Here is a 21,072-nt window from a genome sequence, read left to right on the forward strand (position 1 = left end):
GAATTGAGCAATAATTAGAGAGAATCAAAGAGATCAAAATTTCTGGAAAATACCTTCAATGGAGGTCTGGATTCAACTGATCTTGCTCTTGCTCGTGCTTGATCTCACTCTAAATGCTTGCAGAATAAGGATTGAATGCTCAAAAGGCTATGGATTCCTGGAGATTTGAATTTCAAAACAGTGGAAATTCAAACTCAAATTCAAGTGAATTTCTCAGGTTTATCCTTTGCAATATGAGGGTTAGAGTTAGGGGATCAAAGCTGGCGCCAATGTGTGTCAATTGCTGAGCATATGAGACTCTATTTATAGCTGAATCCATTGCTTTTTGCACACTTGAATTCACTTTCCAAATTTGGTCATTGATGATGCATGGGTGCATGGGCGCACATAGGCCCATAAAATCATTGCCATAAATCCACAAATGAGTGTGAGATAGTCTGAATTTAGCTTGGATTGCAAGGCAAGTGTACATTTTGATTTGAAGTTTGATCTTTGCCAAGTGATGACACCATGTTTATGCCATGTGAAGCCTATGCATTCCTTGTCCAAAATGGATGAATTTGAGCTCTTTAGAAAGGTGAGATCAAGAGGAATAACTTTCATGTTCAACGCGTTTCCATTTGGAGTTTGTAACTTGAAGAAATTTGAAGTGGAAGTTTGGAAATTTTTGACATACCAAAATTTTTCTAAGTGTCAAGCCATGTGTCTCAATGTTCCACCTTGCTTAACTTTTTATATGAGCTTCAAATGAGAAAAAGTGTCTTCATAAAAGTTGTATCGCTTTCAAAGACCTTCAAAATGGTCACCAATTTCATGTCATTTGGATTTGAAATGATAGAGTTATGCATTTTTTAAGTTTGGAAAAATCACTTGATCAATGGTATAGATCAAAAGTGACCTATAATGTAACCTCATATCACATGCTCAAAAAAGTTTAATTAGCTCCCACTCCAAACATAAAAGTTTAAGTAGACACATTGAATTTGATTGTGCAACTTGGAAATATTCCATCTCATAAAAAGTGAGCAAGCTATGGCCTTGGGAAGTTGACTTTCAAATTAGGGTTAAGACAAAATGACCTATAATGTTTCAACATAGAAAATGTTTTTCCATGCAAAACTAGCTCTAGGTCTCAACATGAAAGTTGTTTTGAATGTAATTTAGAGTAACTCTTTAGAACAACCTTTATATCCTTTATTTGGTTTACTAAGTCTTTCATGTCGAAAGATATTGACTAAAAGTGCTTAAGTAAAAGTAAACTTAACAAGACTAAGATAAATGGCAAAAAATAAATGGCGAAGAATAAATTGCATAAAGTAAATGCAAAGGATAAATGACTGGTAAATGTAAAGGAAAATTGGTAAAGATCTTTGAAAATTATAAGATAAAACTTTAAAGAAATAGTGTTTGTTTACACGTACATTTTCCAGATAAGACTCTTTTCTCACGGGTACTTTGAGTATTTTGCAGGAATTTTGTACAAGTTTTCACACACTACATTCTGATAACAATTATCCTATTTATATACAAACAAAATAAATGTCAGTAACGAATAAATCCTAAAACTATGACACTTGGCTCTCTGCATAACTTCCTTTCGCCAGGTGCTTCCACGCGTCTTCTGCCAAACGTCATAACTCTTTTGAATTTGAATTTCCGCTTTACGTCGAAACGACGCGTCTCTTCAGACTTGTCGAATTGTCGAAATATCATAACATCATCCATACTTGTCAAAGACGTCTTTTCATCTGCAGACATCTTCTCTTGTCGAAATGTCGAACCACCAATCTGTCGAAGTGTCGAAAACACTTATCAACTAAACTGTCGAAAATGCTCTTCAAGTATATATCTTTCCAGTCTTTTTTGTAAGCATCTCCATTTGTCGAAAACACTATTCTGCTTATTAATTTCATGGCGTCGAAAATACATGTATACAAATTGCCCCCCAGCAAAGATGTTTCGACTACTCTGGAGAAACAATCATTTGTTGTCAACCAATATTTCGATGCCATGTCATTAATTCCACTATTTCCAAACTCCTATAGTCTCAAGTTCCCAGATAGATTCATCATTACACTTTTTTCAGAAACGTCATGTCTAGCCCACGTTTAGACTTTACCCCCATCATTTCCTGAACCTAACATCATGGCCTTTTTCAACTTCCACATCTTCATCATCACCATTGTGATTCAGCCACGTGTCCCACGATTATCATCAAGAACTCAAACGTTTTTATCATCTTCCCTTATAAATACTTACAACCTATTTTCTCTGAAACTTTTTCACGCTTCAAACTTTCTTCTTCATACCCATTTTCATACTTTCAACTTTTCTGAAAAAATTTCTTTGTTCTTCTTAACAATGACTCCTCCAAAATCTTCCAGCAGCAAACATTCCAAGAAGACCCAAGGTTCAACTCTTCATCCTGCACATGAGTTGAATGGACCAATGACTATTGGAAACCAACAATACGTTCCTGAACCTCCCAATGAGAGAGAGAAGGAATGTATCTACAAATCCCAGGTATTAATCCCTGTTCTTGTTTCTGGTATTTGTCACGCTATGTTAGGTCCACTCCCCAGTCCAGATATTAAACCAGATCGTCTGAAAGAATTTTTTCCCACCTATTTCCATACCAAACCCATAGGTGCTGGAGTAAAACCTCAACCTCAAGAGAAAACTGTAGAACAAATTGACCCACAAAGTTCGACTGATGATGGAGAGTTAAATTTAACTTATTTGAATTATGCTAGGATCTTTAGAACTTGTCCATGGTCGAAAGACCCTTTAGACTATTTATCCTGGCTAGATAAGGTTGAAAAGATTAAAGGAGATTTCTGGAAGGAAATAGGTATTTTCGACCTCATTCAGTTGTCGAGAGTAGGACCCAACATTTGCCCCAATATGCTTCTAGCTTCCCTCTATTTTTGGGACAGTACCTATAACACTTTTCACCTTCCTTGTGGGATGGTCACACCCACTCTCTTCGACGCAGCAGCCATCGTTGGCCTTCGCCCCAATGGGATAGATTTTGACCCCACCAACCTAAATGAAGATACTATAGCTTTTGACACTAGCTTTGCTCCATGTCGCAACCTGAAAAATACAGTGCGCGAAAAAACAACCGGCGAAAGAAAATGACAGAAGAGTCGCCACCGTGCGTTATTCATCCCAAAGGATGGAAAGGAAACGCTCGAAGTAAACATGAAAAAGGAAAGGACAAGGTATTAGCACCCCTACGCATCCGTAGTACTCTACGGGGTCCACTTTTGTAGTTCTTGTCTAAAGGGTGTGAGTTTATCTTGTGCTATTTACTAAAAAAGGGGTTAAATGAGAATGACTCGCGCGGATGTCGCATCCACTGCATACGTATCTCATCTGAATATGAGAATCAGAGTCTTCGTAGCTCGGCTGACCTATGGGTTGGGGGGATGTGTGCTCGCTAATACATCGCGTCTTATGCCTACGTATCTCATCTGGAATGAGAATCAGAGCAAGCCGTAGTTCGGATAACTACGGGGTTATGGATTGGGTTTTGGACGAACGACGTCACTACGCAATCTACCGGATGCTCGACCTTTGGAGACTTACTCGTCTGTAGTAGAAGGAGTTAACGTGTTGCTTTGGGTTTTAGGGTTTGGGATGCTCAAGGGAAAAAAGGCAGTCCTTGACGAAGGAACCGCGCTACCTGCAGGGATACGAACACATACAAAACAAACATGTATAAAGTAAATGTGCCAACAAGGGGCTCAGAAGTAAATAAACAAAAGAAGACAAATGCCTCCTATCAAGGTCTTCCAGCTAAGAAAGCGATAAAATGCGGAAAAGAGGTAAAAGTACCACACGGATGAAGATCCGAAGTAACAACAAATAAAGGAGTGAGAAACCCAGGGATCTCCCAAGCTAATGCCATCAAAGAAAGGTGAGTTAGTACAGGTAATCAGAATGAACCTCCAGGGGGTATCCCACAAATAAAGTGGGAAAACCACGCAAACCATCTATGCAAGAGTCTGATGGGAGAGACTGGTTGAAATGTTAGGGTTTGCGTGAGATGAAAGTGTGTGAGTCAGATTGAATTTTTCAGAGCTGCCTCGGGGTTGCTCTGAGTTCTCTGTCAGGTTTCTCTCCAGGTTTTGTCCAGGGTTTTGTTTCAAGGAAACCTCAGAGTATTTTTGCTTCTCTTCCTTTTTCTGTCTGATCTCCCTCTTTTATAACCTGATTTTCATGGCTTTGTGGGCTCAAATGAGAGAGGTCCAAGTCCAAGTTTTTTCTATTATATTTTATTTTATTTTATTTTATTTTATTTTATTTTTTAAATAAAGTTTCTTGGATCTAATTCTGATAGACATGATGAAATGCAATATGAAATGCTAAATGAATGCATGAATGAGGAGGGCAAATTTTGGGGTGTTACAGCTGCCCCTATTCAATCATCAGCTAACCCGAGTAGGATGAAAGCGAACAACTTATCAGACAAACGGGGTGAGCTGTGATTGAATACCAAAGACAGACCAAAAATTTGCGCTCCGAGAACACCACAAAACCGCGGAAATACACCGCGCTGTTTATTTTTCTTCCGATCCTCTGACTGGATCTGAATCAGTCTTCTGGCTTAATCTGGAGTTTCGATCCTCTGGCTGAACCTATACTCAATTTAGTCCTCTGGTTGGATATTAATTTTGATCCTCGGGCTGGATACGATTTTGATCTTCTGGCTAGATCTTCTTCGATCTTCTGGCTAGATCTCCTTCGTTTCGATTCTCTGGCTGAATCTATTTCCTTTGATTCTCTGGCTGAATCTACTTCGATCTTCTGGCTAGATCTGAATTGTTTCGATTCTCTGGCTGAATCTATTTCCGGTCTTCGGGCTAGACTTGACTTCGATCTTCTGGCTAGATCTTCTTCGATCTTCTGGCTAGATCTCCTTTGTTTCGATTCTCTGGATGAATCTATTTCCTTTGATTCTCTGGCTGAATCTACTTCGATCTTTTGGCTAGATCCGAATTGTTTCGATTCTCTGGCTGAATCTACTTCGATCTTCTGGCTAGATCTGAATTGTTTCGATTCTCTGGCTGAATCTATTTCCGATCTTCGGGCTAGACCTGACTTCGATCTTCTGGCTAGATCTGGATTGTTTTGATGATAAATTCCCATCATTAGGATCCCGCATCTGAGGCATGCGCTAGTTGACCCTCTTTTGAAATCTACACCCAACCTTCATATTAGATATGCAACTTCGAGAATATTCCACTTTTGGGCTTCGTACATATTCTTCGAGCTAGAACATGTTGTAACGACTCCTCAATTAGACTTGGGCTTGCTGGGGAAATAAAGCTTGTAGGCGACTTCACTGGGGAATCTTCAAATTGAGCCTTAGGCTGGCTTACTGGAAAACGATTCTCAGGCTGAATCTTCGAAATGACCCTGAGGCTGGATCACTGGAACACGATTCTCAGGCTGAATCTTCGAAATGACCCTTAGGCTGGATCACTGGAAAACGATTCTCAGGCTGAATCTTCAAAACGACCCTCAGGATGGATCACTCACGCTTGATCCTCTGGCTGGATCTCCTGACCTTGGTTGTAAAGTAATTCTTCAGTCTGCTTGGAAGAACCTGTTTATCAGCTTATGTATATGCTTGATATGATATGCATGCAAATGCAAATGTTATGCATGGTGTAAAAAGAAATCTGCTTGGGGAAGCAAACTCCGGTAGGGAACAGATCGCTGTATCAATCCTTGAATGCTCTGTGGGGAATGATCCGTTTGCCGGGACCAATGAGCCACCAAAAATAAATTGGGTGCTTGAAAAGTTGACCTTGCGGGGGGAGTATCAACTATGGAAACTTTGTTCGGCGAGGCTCTGTGAGGAGAGTCTGTGGGGAAAACACTTCCTGGGGAAATGTCGTAGGAAACGACCTTTGCTGGGGATATGAACTTGCTAATCGCCCTCAAACTGGGGATTAACAAATCTGTTAAAAATAATCTGCTGGGGAATGAGATGAACACTGGGAACACCACCCTCTCATCTGTTGGTTATGCAACCACTCCGTTGTTGCTAGGAAGATACAGTCTGACACTGTCAACTCCGCTGGGGATATATAGTCTGGATACTATCAACTCTGCTGGGGAACATGCTCTGCTGAGGAGAGACTTTATCGACCGCTTGGGGATGAGGATTCATGACTTGGCATCCGGTTCCTGTGACCTGCAACCAAAAATACACGTATGCCTCGGGGGAATTACTCGGTTTGAATTCACCGTCCGAGATTAAGCACATTCAAAGCAATTTTAAATGTTTTCCTGTGCAAATCATCTGCAAAAGCCACCATTATGTTCATATGCAATATGTTTTATCAAAAATTCGGATATTTTTGCAAACAAACTGATAAATGAAAAATAAAGAGGCTCTTTAACTGAATTATTCGACTCTTACTGGGGAGAAAATTTGTGCCAGGAATAGGCGAGGGTATCAGGAAGCTGATCCCTGAAAAGAGGTGATCGCTATAAAAAGAGAACTATCCTAATGGCAATGGGGATACGGGGTCCCACCAAGTTTCGACTCTGCTATGGCTCGTATGTCCTCAAGACGCTCTGCTCATCTTGCTTTCTGAAGTGGATGATTAGTCGATCTTTAACCTTCGAAGATTTCCGGATTGAATGAAACGGTGATATAACACTGATGAACTCAGATCACAGTCATTCGCTTATTCCCTATCTTTTTCCTGGATCGCCCCCTTTTCGGGTTTTCAATCCACCGGGATACCCATTTTTTTGCCTGAGCCACCCTTTTGGGTTTTCGACTCACCGGGTGTACTCTTTTTTTATATCCCTAATTTTTGCCCGAACCTCTTTATTCTTTTTTTTTTGGTTCGTCGGGATGCCCTTTTTTTGCCTGGACTATTCTTTTTATCGTCCAGCGGGTCTATTTTATGCGAAGTATTTTTTTTTAACTGCGTCTGAGTTAATAGGGGACGGGAATCCTTCGCCATCCGTGGTTGTTAGCATCAAAGCTCCGCCATAGAAAATCCTTTTAACCACGTACGGACCCTCATAGTTCGGTGTCCATTTGCCCCTGTGATCTGTGTTGGGAGGAAGAAATCTTTTGAGTACCAATTCACTGACTTGATACCCCCGAGGGCGCACTTTCTGACCAAATGCTTTCTTCATTCGTCTCTAACCGAGATACGTCAATTCTGGGTACGTAGTTCCAGCATAGCACCTTAATCATCGAAGACAAGGTAAACAAAGCATCAGCAAATTGGTTTTCTTCAAAAGAAAGTCAACAATCTTCTCGTGTAGTCTCTGTAAGAAGCCAGGTGAGGCTGAGGTGTATACCATTTCCCGTTGGTTTGATTGATGACCAAAGCTGAATCCCCGTATACATCCAGGGTTTTAATCTGTATATTGACGGCTTCCTCAAGTCTTAGGATACAAGCTTCGTATTCGGCTTCATTGTTGGTGCAGGGAAAAGTTATTCTGGCACCAAATGGCATATGAACCCCCTTCCGGTGTGATCAACACTACACCAACTCCGCGACCATTGACGTAGACCGCCCCATCAAACATCATAACCCATTTGGATTCAGGGTCAGGCCCCTCCTCCGGGAGTGGTTCCTCTCAATCTTTCGATTTGAGAAACATGATGTCCTCATCAGGAAAGTCAAACCTCATAGGTTGGTAATCATCAATCGATTGCTCTGTGTCGCATCCTGCGAAAAATCAACCGGCGAGACTCAAAATAAAAACACACAGAGCCGCCACTGCGCGTTATTTATCCCAAGATAGGGAAAGGAAACGCTCAGAGAAACCTGGAAAGGAAATGGTCTTGCGACCAAAGAGAAAGGGTAAGGGAGTCGGTTACGCAAGGGGAAGGTATTAGCACCCCTCACGTCCGTCGTACTCGACGGGATCCACGTCCTAGAATAAAGAATAGGTTGCTAAACATCACACACACACACGGGGAACGCAGGTGGGGTTAAGAGAAGGGAGCTCGATAAGACGTCGCGTCTTATGCCTACATATCTTGTCTGGAACAAGAATCAGAGCCACTGTAGTTCGGCTTACGCACGCCAAACAACACAAAACATACAAACAAGCAAGGGTGGCAAACATGGAGCCCGACAACCACTGGATGGAATTACGTCGGCATCCGAACCAAAACACGCTCAAAAGGGCAAACGTGGAGCCCGACTGCCAATCACTGGGCTTACGTCGGCATCCGAACCCAAAACACACAGATAACAACCAAACACACGCAAAAAAGAAAAAGGTTGCCCGGAGTGGTCTCGCACGACCACCTGCCTACATACCTCGTCTGGAACGAGGATCAGGGTGATGTAGTTCCCCTGAAAGGGACTGCATTGCTAACCAGAAACCAGGGAAGACACGACACTAGGGAGACTACGACTCGAGCCTAGATGTTGTCATGCAAAGTCACCCTAAGTTCAGGTTTCTATCCTACTTGCATAAGCAAACTACTCCTATCCAGGAAAGCAGCAAGCATACAAGCATACAAAATAATTCAAGCATACATCAAATGAGAACAAGCATCTCAAACAGATATCCACATAGCACGCACTATAACCGAACAAGTGGCTCACACAATAGGTTTGACTGCCTCAGCAAGTCGTCTGTACGGGCTGTGTTTGCTCTTAACCTTGCCATTACGAGGCTAAGGTGAAGCAGATGAAAGGATGAAGTGAGGATCAGACCTCACAGCTCTTATCCCTAACCAGGGAGAGCTTCTGACAAATGAGCATGGGTCCAGAATGGGGGAACCCTTCTATACTCAGAGACTCTGACACAATGTGCACTGCACAGGATCTTGGGCTTGGATCTCAATGCTACAACCATGTAATGGGAGCAAGGAGAAGACTCACAGAATAGTGGGGGATAGATTGCTTATCCCTAACTTCCACCAATTGCCTCTTTAGAGGACTTTCACCTGCTTAGGCACAAAATTAAACAATCACAATCATCGCCTCTTAAGGAGGACTTCAGACATTTATTTGCCCGGCCCGGTAACAGTCGGGTCTCCAGACTACATGAAGTTAGGAAGTTATACCTCAATGCAAGTTGCTTAAGCAAAGCAAAGCAAAAGTTCACAAGGAACTGAGCAACTAAAAGTACCTGGAAACAGTCAAACACAGTTAGTACTCAGACAGACAAAACTAAACAGCAAAAGTTCAATCAGTCAGACTATACAAAGCAATGCACAACAAGGCAAGCTCAAAGCTTAAGCCCAAGCTTCACCACCTACAAAACAATGTTATGTTAGTGTACAAACATCAAACAACATCAATTGCATTTAACTTGATTCATTCTCCATCTGCATTATGCTTTTGATCCTGAAAAATCAAGCAAATATTAGCAACTAGACCACTAGGCTAAGCCTAGGGTCCAAAGGCAAGAAAAATTCCTAAACAGCAAGGTATCTCTAACCAAACTCAAGCTAAAGTCAAACAAGAGCAAACACCATTGGTCTCATGTTTATATCATTCATCATGTTCATTTTAAGCACAAAACAAGGCAAACTAGTTCAAATGAAGCACCAAACATGCAAACAGAACTATTGCATTCAAATCCATATCAAAACAAATCCAAAAATTCTCAAATAAATTACACCTAAACAGGACCTAATCCAGGTATGGCACACCAAATTTCAGCTTAATTGGGCAAAGGGAACCATGTCAATAAAAATCAACAAAAACAGACACAATTATAGGCTCCAAATCACAACACCAACACATACATCCACTTCAAAAATTCATAACTCAATGAGAACAAAAAAGAAATGGATGAGACCAAAACAGGGATGTCACACAATGTGTCTATTACAAGCATGCCAAATTTCATGATTATCCAATACCATATGAGCATTTCTCATTCAATCTACCAACCTATGTCACACAAGCTTGCACAATTGACCAACAGAAATGAAAAATCACAATCAATTTGAAAATGCAATGTAAAATTCCACAAAAATTCACAAAGCACCTTAACATGTTAATGATTCACCATGCAAAATTTCACATTATTCTACCAAGCCTAGGTCACACAATTAAATCCAGCAAATTGACATAAAGAGGTGTGACACAAATTATCACACCTAAGTTCCAAAATTCATAACTCAATGGTCAGGTATCAAAAAATCATGAAATTTACATGGAAATAAACATCATCCAGTCCACAATCACCACAAAAATTTTCAAGAATTTCTTTTACACTATGAGCATTTCACATTGGATTTGGTAGAATGTATCAAAAATGAGTACATGTGAAACAACCCTAGGTCAAATATTATTTCTACCATGCACAACTTTCAAAAATGAGTCAAATAAATCCTACAGTCAACAACAAAGTCAACACAAAAATTTCCACATTTTTCTGATTTTTAAAACATTTTTTATGAATTTTTTAAACATGTTATGAATTTTTAACAATTAATTAAAATAAATGGAATTACACAGTGGCATTCTCGTAAATAATGGAGGCGGGGGCGGTAAACAGTTAATTCAAAATTTCAAATGGAAAACAAGATCAAACAGCGTTTTGGCTTCGTCTTCAACCCAGAATTTCCAGAAACCTCAAGAAATTGATGAACATCAAAACATCACAGAAATTAGCATGCATATAACCGTTCGAACCGTCTCAACCTCTACAATCCAAATATCAACCTATTGTAACCTAACAATTCCTATATCATGCGAATCGATCGATCTAGGGTTTATGTTCATATCTCAAAATCCAGATTTCTTCTCCTATGGTTCACCATTCACAAATCTAAGAGTATCATGATGCTCTACAATCAACAAACTATACGAAGCATATAACAATTTGCAAAATCGTGATGTTCGAAAAATTCATGTACCTGGTATGGCAGCAATGGAAATGGACGAATTCGTGAGTTTTTGCTCCAAACAGTCCGACTAGAAGCTCCAGGGAATGGAATGATGCGCTCAGGTTCGAACAACTCCACTCCTATTGCACACAATTTGGATTTGCCATTGATGATGAATTCTTGAACAGTTGTGTTTGGAAGCTTGATTAATGATGAGAAGCAAAAACAGACCTAGCACGTGATGATACAAGATCAAAGCAAAAAGAATTTTCAAGATTGAGCCAATATCGAAGGAGATTGATGGATTTGGAGATTTTGTGTTCTTGAGCAAAACTTGAGAGAATGAAGAGTTTTAGATCTGAATTTTGGTGAAATGAAATTCTGTTATGCTTTGGGAGTGATTAGGCTTATATATGTGACCTTAAACCAAGTTTAATCATGTCATTAACCAAATGGAGTGTATTAGTGAAAATAGTAATTTCCAAGTGAGGGCAAAATGGGAATTTCACTTGCCAGCTCAATGCCACCTGTTTGACAGCTCACACAACTTCCAAATGCCATGTGTGAGCTGTTGAAACTTGTCTCACTCTCATTGGTCGTGTAATTCTCAATTTCACTATGTGATGGCTAATTGTCCAATTATGCAATTTCACTTCACAAGCCAATTTTCAAACCATAAGCCTTCGCCATGTTATGATGATTCCAACAATTTTCAAATACCATTTGTGAGGTGTTGCAAAAATCCCCACTCAAAAATTCCAATTATTTTGAAAGTTGGACAATTTTGCCCTTGGTCCAATTTAACTGTCCAGTTGAAATTTGACTTTTTGCATTGGCCACTTTTGAGAGAATCCAATTATGCACCATGAAAGTACATGTCAAATGGAGTTTGTGCATATAAAGAACTTGCAATTTGGACAAACCATGTGGAAATTATGGCCTCCTGATTATGGGTCATTTTTGAATTTCACTGAGCCCTAATTTTCCAACCACACATGGGATTTTCAAGTTCTTGGACTTTTTGGAAAGGTGAGAACAAGATCTGAAACTTTCATGTTGAACAAATTTTCATTTGAAGCTTCTTTGGACACGTGGTCTTGAGGTCAAAAACTTTCCATTTTTGGAAACTTCAATTACAAGTCACTTTCTATTTTTGGCAATTTTTGTCCTGACTTGATTTTCTTCATTCTTAAGCTTTGAGATGTCATTTAACACTTGTTCCAACATGAATGAAGTGTATCCAACTCATTTCCACCTCCAAATCCATCAGATCATGTACAGTTGGCCACAGTTGACTTTTCAACTGACAGATGAATCAGGCAATGCATAGATCAAATTAAGCCCCAATCTTCAACTGAAATGGCTCAAGGGTGACACCCTAGCCTCAATAAGCACAATGTAATCATATTATGAACCCCATAACCATCATAAACCCCATCTCCTGATCATGCCCTGATTGGCCCAATGCAGCTGATTAGGGTTGACCAGTGGTCAAAACCCTAATCTCAAGGAATGAGCTTCAATCTTCTGATGACATCCAACCATGATGATGATGATGTATCATTGCAATCAAGATGAAGACCAACATCCATTGAGAATCATAAAACCCTAATTCACAGCCCAATCCTCAGATGGCCCATGATCAGTCAATAAACCCTAGGCTTGCACTTAGACTTCTCCATCTTCTGATCAAGACTCGGGAGAATGGCTTGCACAGTGTAACCACATGATATGCAATATGCAATGCCTAATGACCTAAAATGATATGCAACATGTTAATGCTAGTCCCAAGAGAGGAGGGCAAATTTTGAGGTGTTACACTCTGCAAGATAGTCTGACAAGACACTTCCCTTGATGGCTTTTTGTGAAGTGTATTGGATGTCATACTCTGTCAGTATCATTTGTCACCTAGTAACCTTTCCGGTAAGTGCTGGCTTTTCAAAAATATACTTGACTGGATCCATTTTTGATATCAATAGAGTCGTGTGAGTCAACATATACTGTCTTAGTCGGCGAACAGCCCATGCCAAAGCGCGACAAGTTTTCTCGAGCAATGAGTATATTTGTTCACAGTCGGTAAACTTTTGCTAAGGTAGTATATTGCATGCTCTTTTCGACCTGACTCGTCATGCTGACCGAGCACACAACCCATTGACCTTTCTAACACAGTCAAGTACATGATCAACGGTCTTTCCTCTTGGCCTGTAGACTTGCCCCGGTCTTGATCTCTTTCTTGTCGTCTGCGGTACCGATGTTGACGGTCTCAATCACCTCCTGATAAGGTGTAATAGCTCGGTCCTCCTATTTCAACAATCTGGCTAACCCTTCAGGCAATTCACAATCTTCCTCAACCCCTTCTTCGGCTTAATAGATAGGATTGTCGAAGTCATACTTGGCCATAGCAGTGTCGTTAGTAGTGAGATCCGGGTGGTCCGCTCTGCATGATGGAGGATCATGCTTTACCTTAGAATGAGAGATTTTTTTTTTTGGAAAGAAAGAAAAAACGAAAAAAGAAACATTGCCATTTTTTTTGTAAAAGTAGAAAAAAACTGAAAGAAAGAGAACACAAAATTGTTTGCAAAAGCCGTCCTCTATTGATGATAAAAATAATTGCGAAACGTAACTAAATGGATGGTCCTACAAATAAGCCGTTACACCTTGGGCAAAGTGTAAGACTTTATTATGCATGTAATAAAGGAAAACAATAAAAATCACTCTTTCAGTAGAGTAACCCGGACGGTTTTTTCAGACGACCAATTGTCGAGCTTTTCTCCCGGGACACACGGGCGAATCCAGCTATCTAAGTCACAGTCGATGTCAGCCTTGTCTTCATCTGCAACATTGACGATGTGGGGAGAAACCAAACCCCCGCTGGAGAGAGTACCGGTTTCATTCTTCTGAGATCCCGGAGCATACCCCAATCCAAACTTGTCTTCTTTGATGACTGGCTCCACAAATTTGCCCCAGCCTTGGACATTACCAGCTTTAACCACTTCGACAGCTTGCTTGTATGAAGAGATAGAAGTCCCGACCTTCTCAAACTCAGGTGAAAAGACAGCTTCGGGCGCGACCTCTTTGATGTTTATGGCTTCGAAGCCCTGACACATCATCTCGTGCATCTCGCCGTCCATCTCTACATACTTAAATGTAGACAGGTGGCTAACAAAAATATCCTCTTCACCACAGACAGTGACGACCTGACCTTCTAGTTCATATTTGAGCTTCTGGTGGAGGGTAGAAGTAACAGCACCGGCAACATGAATCCAAGGCCGACCTAGCAGACAGCTGTAGGCAGGCTGGATATCCATCACATAAAAGGTGCTCTCGAACACCTGCGGTCCAATCTTAACTGGCAACTCAACTTCGCCAAAGACAACTCTCTTAGAGCCATCAAAAGCCCTCACAACTAAGTTACTTGGCCTCAGGATGGTGTCATCGCAATCCAACTTCATTAAGGCTTTCTTTGGAAGAACATTCAGAGAAGAGCCTGTATCAACCAAAACATGGGAAAGCATCACCCCTTTGCACTCCATTGTGATATGCAAGGCTTTGTTGTGATTCCTGCCCTCAGATGTCAGGTCATTATCGGTGAAACCTAGCCCCCGGCTAGCGTTTACATTGGAAACTACCGACTCCAGCTGGTTAACAGTTATCTCCGGTGGAACATAGGCCATATTCAGTACTTTCAACAAGGCTGCTCTGTGCGCCTCAGAGCACAGCAATAGTGAGAGAATGGAGATCTTTGAGGGTGTCTGATTTAGCTGGTCGACTACCTTGTAGTCACTTTTCTTGATAATCCTCATAAACTCATCCACTTCCTTCTCGAATGCGGTCTTAGGAGGATCTTCCTCAGTAGTAACCTCTTCGGCGGCCATCTGTTTCCCTTTAGCCTTGGCAGCTGCCTCGGCTTCAGTATTCGCGTGTAATGTTGATGGTGCAAATAGGCGTCCACTGCGAGTGAAGCCACCAACCCCTCCAACATTGTCTATAGCGGAGCTACCAATGTCAATGTCTTCTTCGTTAACTTTCTGTCCCTGGCAGTAGATATCAGCCCCATAGTGCCACGGGATAACACTGTCTTTCTCATATGGAACGGGTCCTGGTATTGTGATGGTGATCGGACCAACCAAAGTCGGTTGAGGGCTGTCAGAGTAAATTGCAACTGGTGCTGAACTTTCGATGTTCACCGCTGCTGGTTCTGTACTTTCTGGGAAATATATTATTGTCGGAGCGAGTCTCTCGGGAACATATAGTTCTTCAGGAGTGAAATAAAACGTCACCGTCGATACATCATTCTTCACTGGACGGGCCTGATCGAACTGAAGACAACCTTTATCTATCAGTTGCTGAATACCCCTTCTCAAACTGTCACATCCGTTTTCGGCAGCTTGACAATTTCTGCATTCTTCCCCACAGCCCGGGAAAATCTGTCCTTTCAGAAGTCGGTCTTTAACCACCGATAGCGAAGTCTTCACCTTAGTCACATCAGAAACCAAATTCAAAGTTTCCCCATTATCAACAACATTAATCCTCTGCCCGCCGTGAGCCGGCATCGGGTTCAGGATAACATTAGGCACCGGAGCAAAATTGATAGCCTGGGCATCTCTCAAATCTTGTACCTTTAACTGGAGAGCCTTGCAATTATTTGTAGTATGGCCAGGTGCGTTGGAGTGAAAAGCACATCTGGCGTTGACATCATAACCTCTAGGAAAATTATTGGGATCGATTGGTGGGGCCAGAGTTCTCAACGTAACCAGATTCATGTCAATCAGCTTGGGAAGTAATACTGAATAAGGCATTGGGATTGGCTCGATGACCCGGTCCGTCTGCCTTGGACGTTGTTGATAGTGTCTCTGCTGACCCGGATTACCTCCTTGTTGTTGATTGTTGTACCTGGGTTGTTGTTGCGGATGATATTACGGTTGAGGAACAGGTGTTGGAATAGTGACTGCGGCCACTTGATCTTGATAATAATTAGGGCGTCCTCTACCCCTGCCTCTGCCGGTATACACAACGCTTGCCTTGCCTTCTTTTCTTTGCTGACCATTGCCAGCAAACGGTCTCTTGGGACCTGAAGAGTTGGAAGCACTATTGTCTTGAATTCGGCCCATCTTCAACAGACTCTCGATTCTTTCTCCAACAATTACTATCTCTACAAAGCTGATTGACGGGCAAGCAGCCAATCTCTCAATATATTGCCTTGAAGAGTATTCATGAACATGTCCGTCATCTCCCTTTCAGACATAGGGGGTTGGACGGACGCAACAATCTGTCTCCAACGCTGAGCATACTCTCTAAAGGTTTCCTTGGCAGTCTGAGACATACCTTGCAACAAGGTCCGATTTGGAGCCATGTCCAAGTTGTATTGATATTGCTTGACAAAAGCCTCTGCCAAGTCTTTTCAGCTTTTGATGGTAGTACGAGACAAATGAGAATACCATTCACGAGAAGCTCCAGTTAGACTGTCTTCAAAATAGTACATCCACAACTTTTCATCTTCCGTGTGAGCTCCCAACCTTCCCAGATAAGATTGGAGATGAGTGCGTGGGCAAGAAGCCCCGTTGTATTTCTCAAAAGTAGGGGGTTTGAACTTGTGAGGAATCCTTACTCCCTGAACCAGACCAAGATTTGTGACATCAAAGCCTAAGGAATTTTGAGACTCCAAAGATTTGAGCTTCTCAGCAAGCTCATCCATACGGCGAGTGGTCTCGAGGGCCTCGTCGTGCAAAGAAAATTGATCATACTGATAATCTTCAGTAACGGGGCGCCTGTTAATCCGAATTCCTTGATTCACATTGTACCTTCCGCCAATACCATTTCCAACATTCCCTGTGTTGCCAACATTACCCGGGTTTCCATCAGCATTTGCGTTACCCGCGTTACCAGTGTTCACAGGGTTATCAGTGTTCCCAGGGTTACCAGGGTTTCCCTCAGCATTTGGTATCTCCACCTCCGGATCGGGCCTCGGTTGCTCAACCAATTCCCTCAGCTTTTCCTGGCCTTCTGCCATACCAGTCATCAATGTCATGAACTGATCCATCCTTTCACGCATATCAGCTAGCTCTTTCTGTACTTGGTCCATCGCTAGCTGTGGACGGTTTTCCTTTGTCGGGTACCTGTGGACTCGCTTGGGACCAATAACTGCCTGATACAGGGAGCAAACATTAGACACTGCGATGACACCTGCAAAACAGACAAGGGTTAATATGCATGGTATGCGATGCACTGCTTGTTCAGTTTTAAGGCACCCCCGTTTTGAAAGGGAATACCCTGCAAATGAATAAGCATGAGATGTTGGATGCAAATATGCAGATGAGGTTATGCAATGCAAAGGCATGTCAATCAGAATTGATGGATCCGCTTGAACATCTGTCAGGTTGCACTGCCTGGAGAGAAATTCACTGAGGAATATAATACAAGACCAAAACTCTGCTCTAGAAAACCGGGTTGGTTGGAGGTTAAGGTTTCCTGAATTTAGCCCGCCCCTCACTGGTAGGTTCTAAGAACAGAAGTTCGTCAGCTTCAGCCCTTCAGTCGCGAATAATACGTTTACCACTGAAGGTTTGGTATTATTACGGGACAAAAGACCTCCATTGACTCCCCTCAACAGGACATCCTAATAGCAAGTTCCCGGTCTCGGGATCCTCGAATTGAGCAGCGAGAATGCGCCCACCAGAGCTAACATAATCACGTCTCGGAGGAGAGGCCTCGACTGAGTTCTCGGGAAATGGTCACCAGAGTCGACGATTTCTAGAGGAACATCCTGCCGTTACGGAACACCCGTAAGACATAATATATCCAAAAGAAACCTCGTCTGGGTGTGGTTCTTCACGAACGACTTAACGTAGCAACACGCCACGCAAGCCTCATGATTATCCACTCTAAAACCTGTGTGTACACTCAAGCCTGGGTAATGGGCTTATCTCTCATAGAACACCCCATCCCAACAAACAAACAAACAGATCCCACAGATACAACAGATGCATGCAAGCAGGTAAGCAAATAAATGTACAAAAGCATGAACACCCAATAAACAAGAAATTCACAAAAGCTAGGAGGGTCTCGCGTAGGGAAGATGGACCAGCAAGAGGTCAACTTATTAGTGTCCCCAGCAGAGTCGCCAGCTGTCGCAACCTGAAAAATACAGTGCGCGAAAAAACAACCGGCGAAAGAAAATGACAGAAGAGTCGCCACCGTGCGTTATTCATCCCAAAGGAGGGAAAGGAAACGCTCGAAGTAAACCTGAAAAAGGAAAGGACAAGACGGGGTCTCGCAACCAAATCTTGGGTTCGGGAGTCGGTTATGCGAAGGGAAGGTATTAGCACCCCTACGCATCCGTAGTACTCTACGGGATCCACTTTTGTAGTTCTTGTCTAAAGGGTGTGAGTTTATCTTGTGTTGTTTACTAAAAAAGGGGTTAAATGAAAATGACTCGCGCGGATGTCGCATCCACTGCGTACGTATCTCATCTGAATATGAGAATCAGAGTCTTCGTAGCTCGACTGACCTATGGGTTGGGGGGATGTGTGCTCGCTAAGACATCGCGTCTTATGCCTACGTATCTCATCTGGAATGAGAATCAGAGCAAGCCGTAGTTCGGCTAACTACGGGGTTATGGATTGGGTTTTGGACGAACGACGTCACTACGCAATCTACCGGATGTTCGACCTTTGGAGACTTACTCGCCTGTAGTAGAAGGAGTTAACGTGTTGCTTTGGGTTTTAGGGTTTTGGATGCTCAAGGGAAAAAAGGCAGTCCTTGACGAAGGAACCGCGCTACCTGCAGGGATACAAACACATACAAAACAAACATGTATAAAGTAAATGTGCCAACAAGGGGCTCAGAAGTAAATAAACAAAAGAAAACAAATGCCTCCTATCGAGGTCTTCCAGCTAAGAAAGCGATAAAATGCAGAAAAGAGGTAAAAGTACCACAGGGATGAAGATCCGAAGTAACAACAATTAAAGGAGTAAGAAACCCAGGGATCTCCCAAGCTAATGACATCAAAGAAAGGTGAGTCAGTACAGGTAATCAGAATGAACCTCCATGGGGTATCCCACAAATAAAGTGGGAAAACAACGCAAACCATCTCTGCAAGAGTCTGATGTGAGAGACCGGTTGAAATGTTAGGGTTTGCGTGAGATGAAAGTGTGTGAGTCAGATTGAATTTTTCAGAGCTGCCTGGGGGTTGGTCTGAGTTCTCTGTCAGGTTTCTCTCCAGGTTTTGTTTCAAGGAAACCTCAGAGTATTTTTGCTTCTCTTCCTTTTTCTGTCTGATCTCCCTCTTTTATAACCTGATTTTCATGGCTTTGTGGGCTCAAATGAGAGAGGTCCAAGTCCAAGTTTTTTCTATTATATTTTATTTATTTATTTATTATTATCTTTATTTATTTATTTATTTATCATTTTTTTAATTTTTTTTTTCTTTTTTTTTTTTCGTTTTTTTTTATTATTATTTTTTTATTTATTTATTTATTTATTTTTTTAATTTTTTTTTTAAAATAAAGTTTCTTGGATCTAATTCTGATTGACATGATGAAATGCAATATGAAATGCTAAATGAATGCATGAATGAGGAGGGCAAATTTTGGGGTGTTACACTCCATACTCTTTATTCATGTCTCATTATCATGACAAGGATACCACAGAAGTCTCGGATGTCGAACATATAGCCTTTTTGACTCTATGGCTATCAAAATATGTGTTTTGCTCCCGTTCCCTCCAAGTTGCCAAAAGATTCATCACTATGGCCAATCAGCGTCACGCAGGAACCAAACTATGCTTAAGTGAAATGATTTTGGCGAATCTTTACGAATCCTTGAGTGAGAGTGTAAGTTTTTTGAAAACCATCAAAGACAACGGTAAAACCAATTTGTCAGGACCTTTCTGGTTTTTACAATTATGGCTCAATGCCACCTTTGAAGCTTCTCTTCCTGTAAAACACGAAGTGAACGAAGAAAAAGTGAAGGACGGGACTGTCGAATGGCCTAGGTTGGTGCAACTAACGCCAACTGATGAAGGAATTAGCCTTCGACAAGCTTTCAACGGTTATGTCATGATGTTTGCCAAAAGGTATCATCTTACTTCGACCATGGCACCCTTTTCCAGTAGAAAAATTAGACCTGAATGGTTTACCCAACAACTACCCTTGGAAATGCAGAAGGATGAGAATATATTTTTGGATGTGTGGGAATCATTTTTAACCCCCAGGCTCCTTTTTTTCCCATCGTAACGCAACCAAAACCCAAATAGCTTTGATAGTCTACCAACCCAATCTCGTTGCTAGACAGTTTGGCTTGATCCAAATAAAGCCTCGACCCATCTTTCCAAAGAAAGGATCTATCATTTTTTACAACTCCCTTCATAATGAAGATGAGAGCAAAGAGCTGTCGAAGAAGCCTACTGATGATTCTCTTGATATTCGACCAATGATCTTTTGACCATCTTTTCTCTGTACTCCTGAGTTTGATGAGTGGTGGAAGGATTATTATTCTACCAGATTTTTTGACGTAACAGCCTTCACCACACATTTAACAAATGCTTTTGCTTTCGTGCAGGATCGGACCAAAAAAGGTAAAAATTTCAAAAATATTTCGAAACCGCGTATAGACCTGATGATCTTAGTCGAACCATACGCGAAACAGCAACAGAATTAAAATGTAAATTGATGGAGAGGTTTGAAAAATTGTCATTGCCTTCACATGTTCGCCCAGAGGCGCGCTATGACCTGGCTTTCAGCTGTCATCCACCAAAATTTCCTCCTCTGCCAACTGCTGAGTTTGGCGTGGCATTAAGCCCTCCATTTCCAGATTGGTTCGTTTGTGGGGACTATATGAAAATTCTTCGTCAACATTACAAAAAACCTGCTGAGCGTGTGGTTCCGACTAAGTATCATCTGGACGATTACCAAGGACACATTCATATTGGAATAGAACACGTTCGCGTGGAAAGTCCCATTCTTGAAGGTGTTAACAGGAAACACGATTTTTCTTTTGTTATTCTAACTGTATTATCATGTATTTCTTATATTTGTTTCTAATTTTCCTTTCTTTCCTTAGCCGTAAAGATCCCTACCAAGAAAGCTTCCGTCGAAGCGTCACCAAGTGCTGCGAAGAAACCTTCGACAAAGGTACAAAACTCACTCTTTTCATTTATTATTTTTCCTTTTAAGAAATTAACCGGCTTTGGTATGCATGACTAGGTAAGTCGAAAACCCCCACCAGTCCAAA

The sequence above is a fragment of the Lathyrus oleraceus genome, chromosome 5, assembly GCF_024323335.1.
Source record: "Lathyrus oleraceus cultivar Zhongwan6 chromosome 5, CAAS_Psat_ZW6_1.0, whole genome shotgun sequence".
NCBI lineage: Eukaryota > Viridiplantae > Streptophyta > Magnoliopsida > Fabales > Fabaceae > Lathyrus > Lathyrus oleraceus.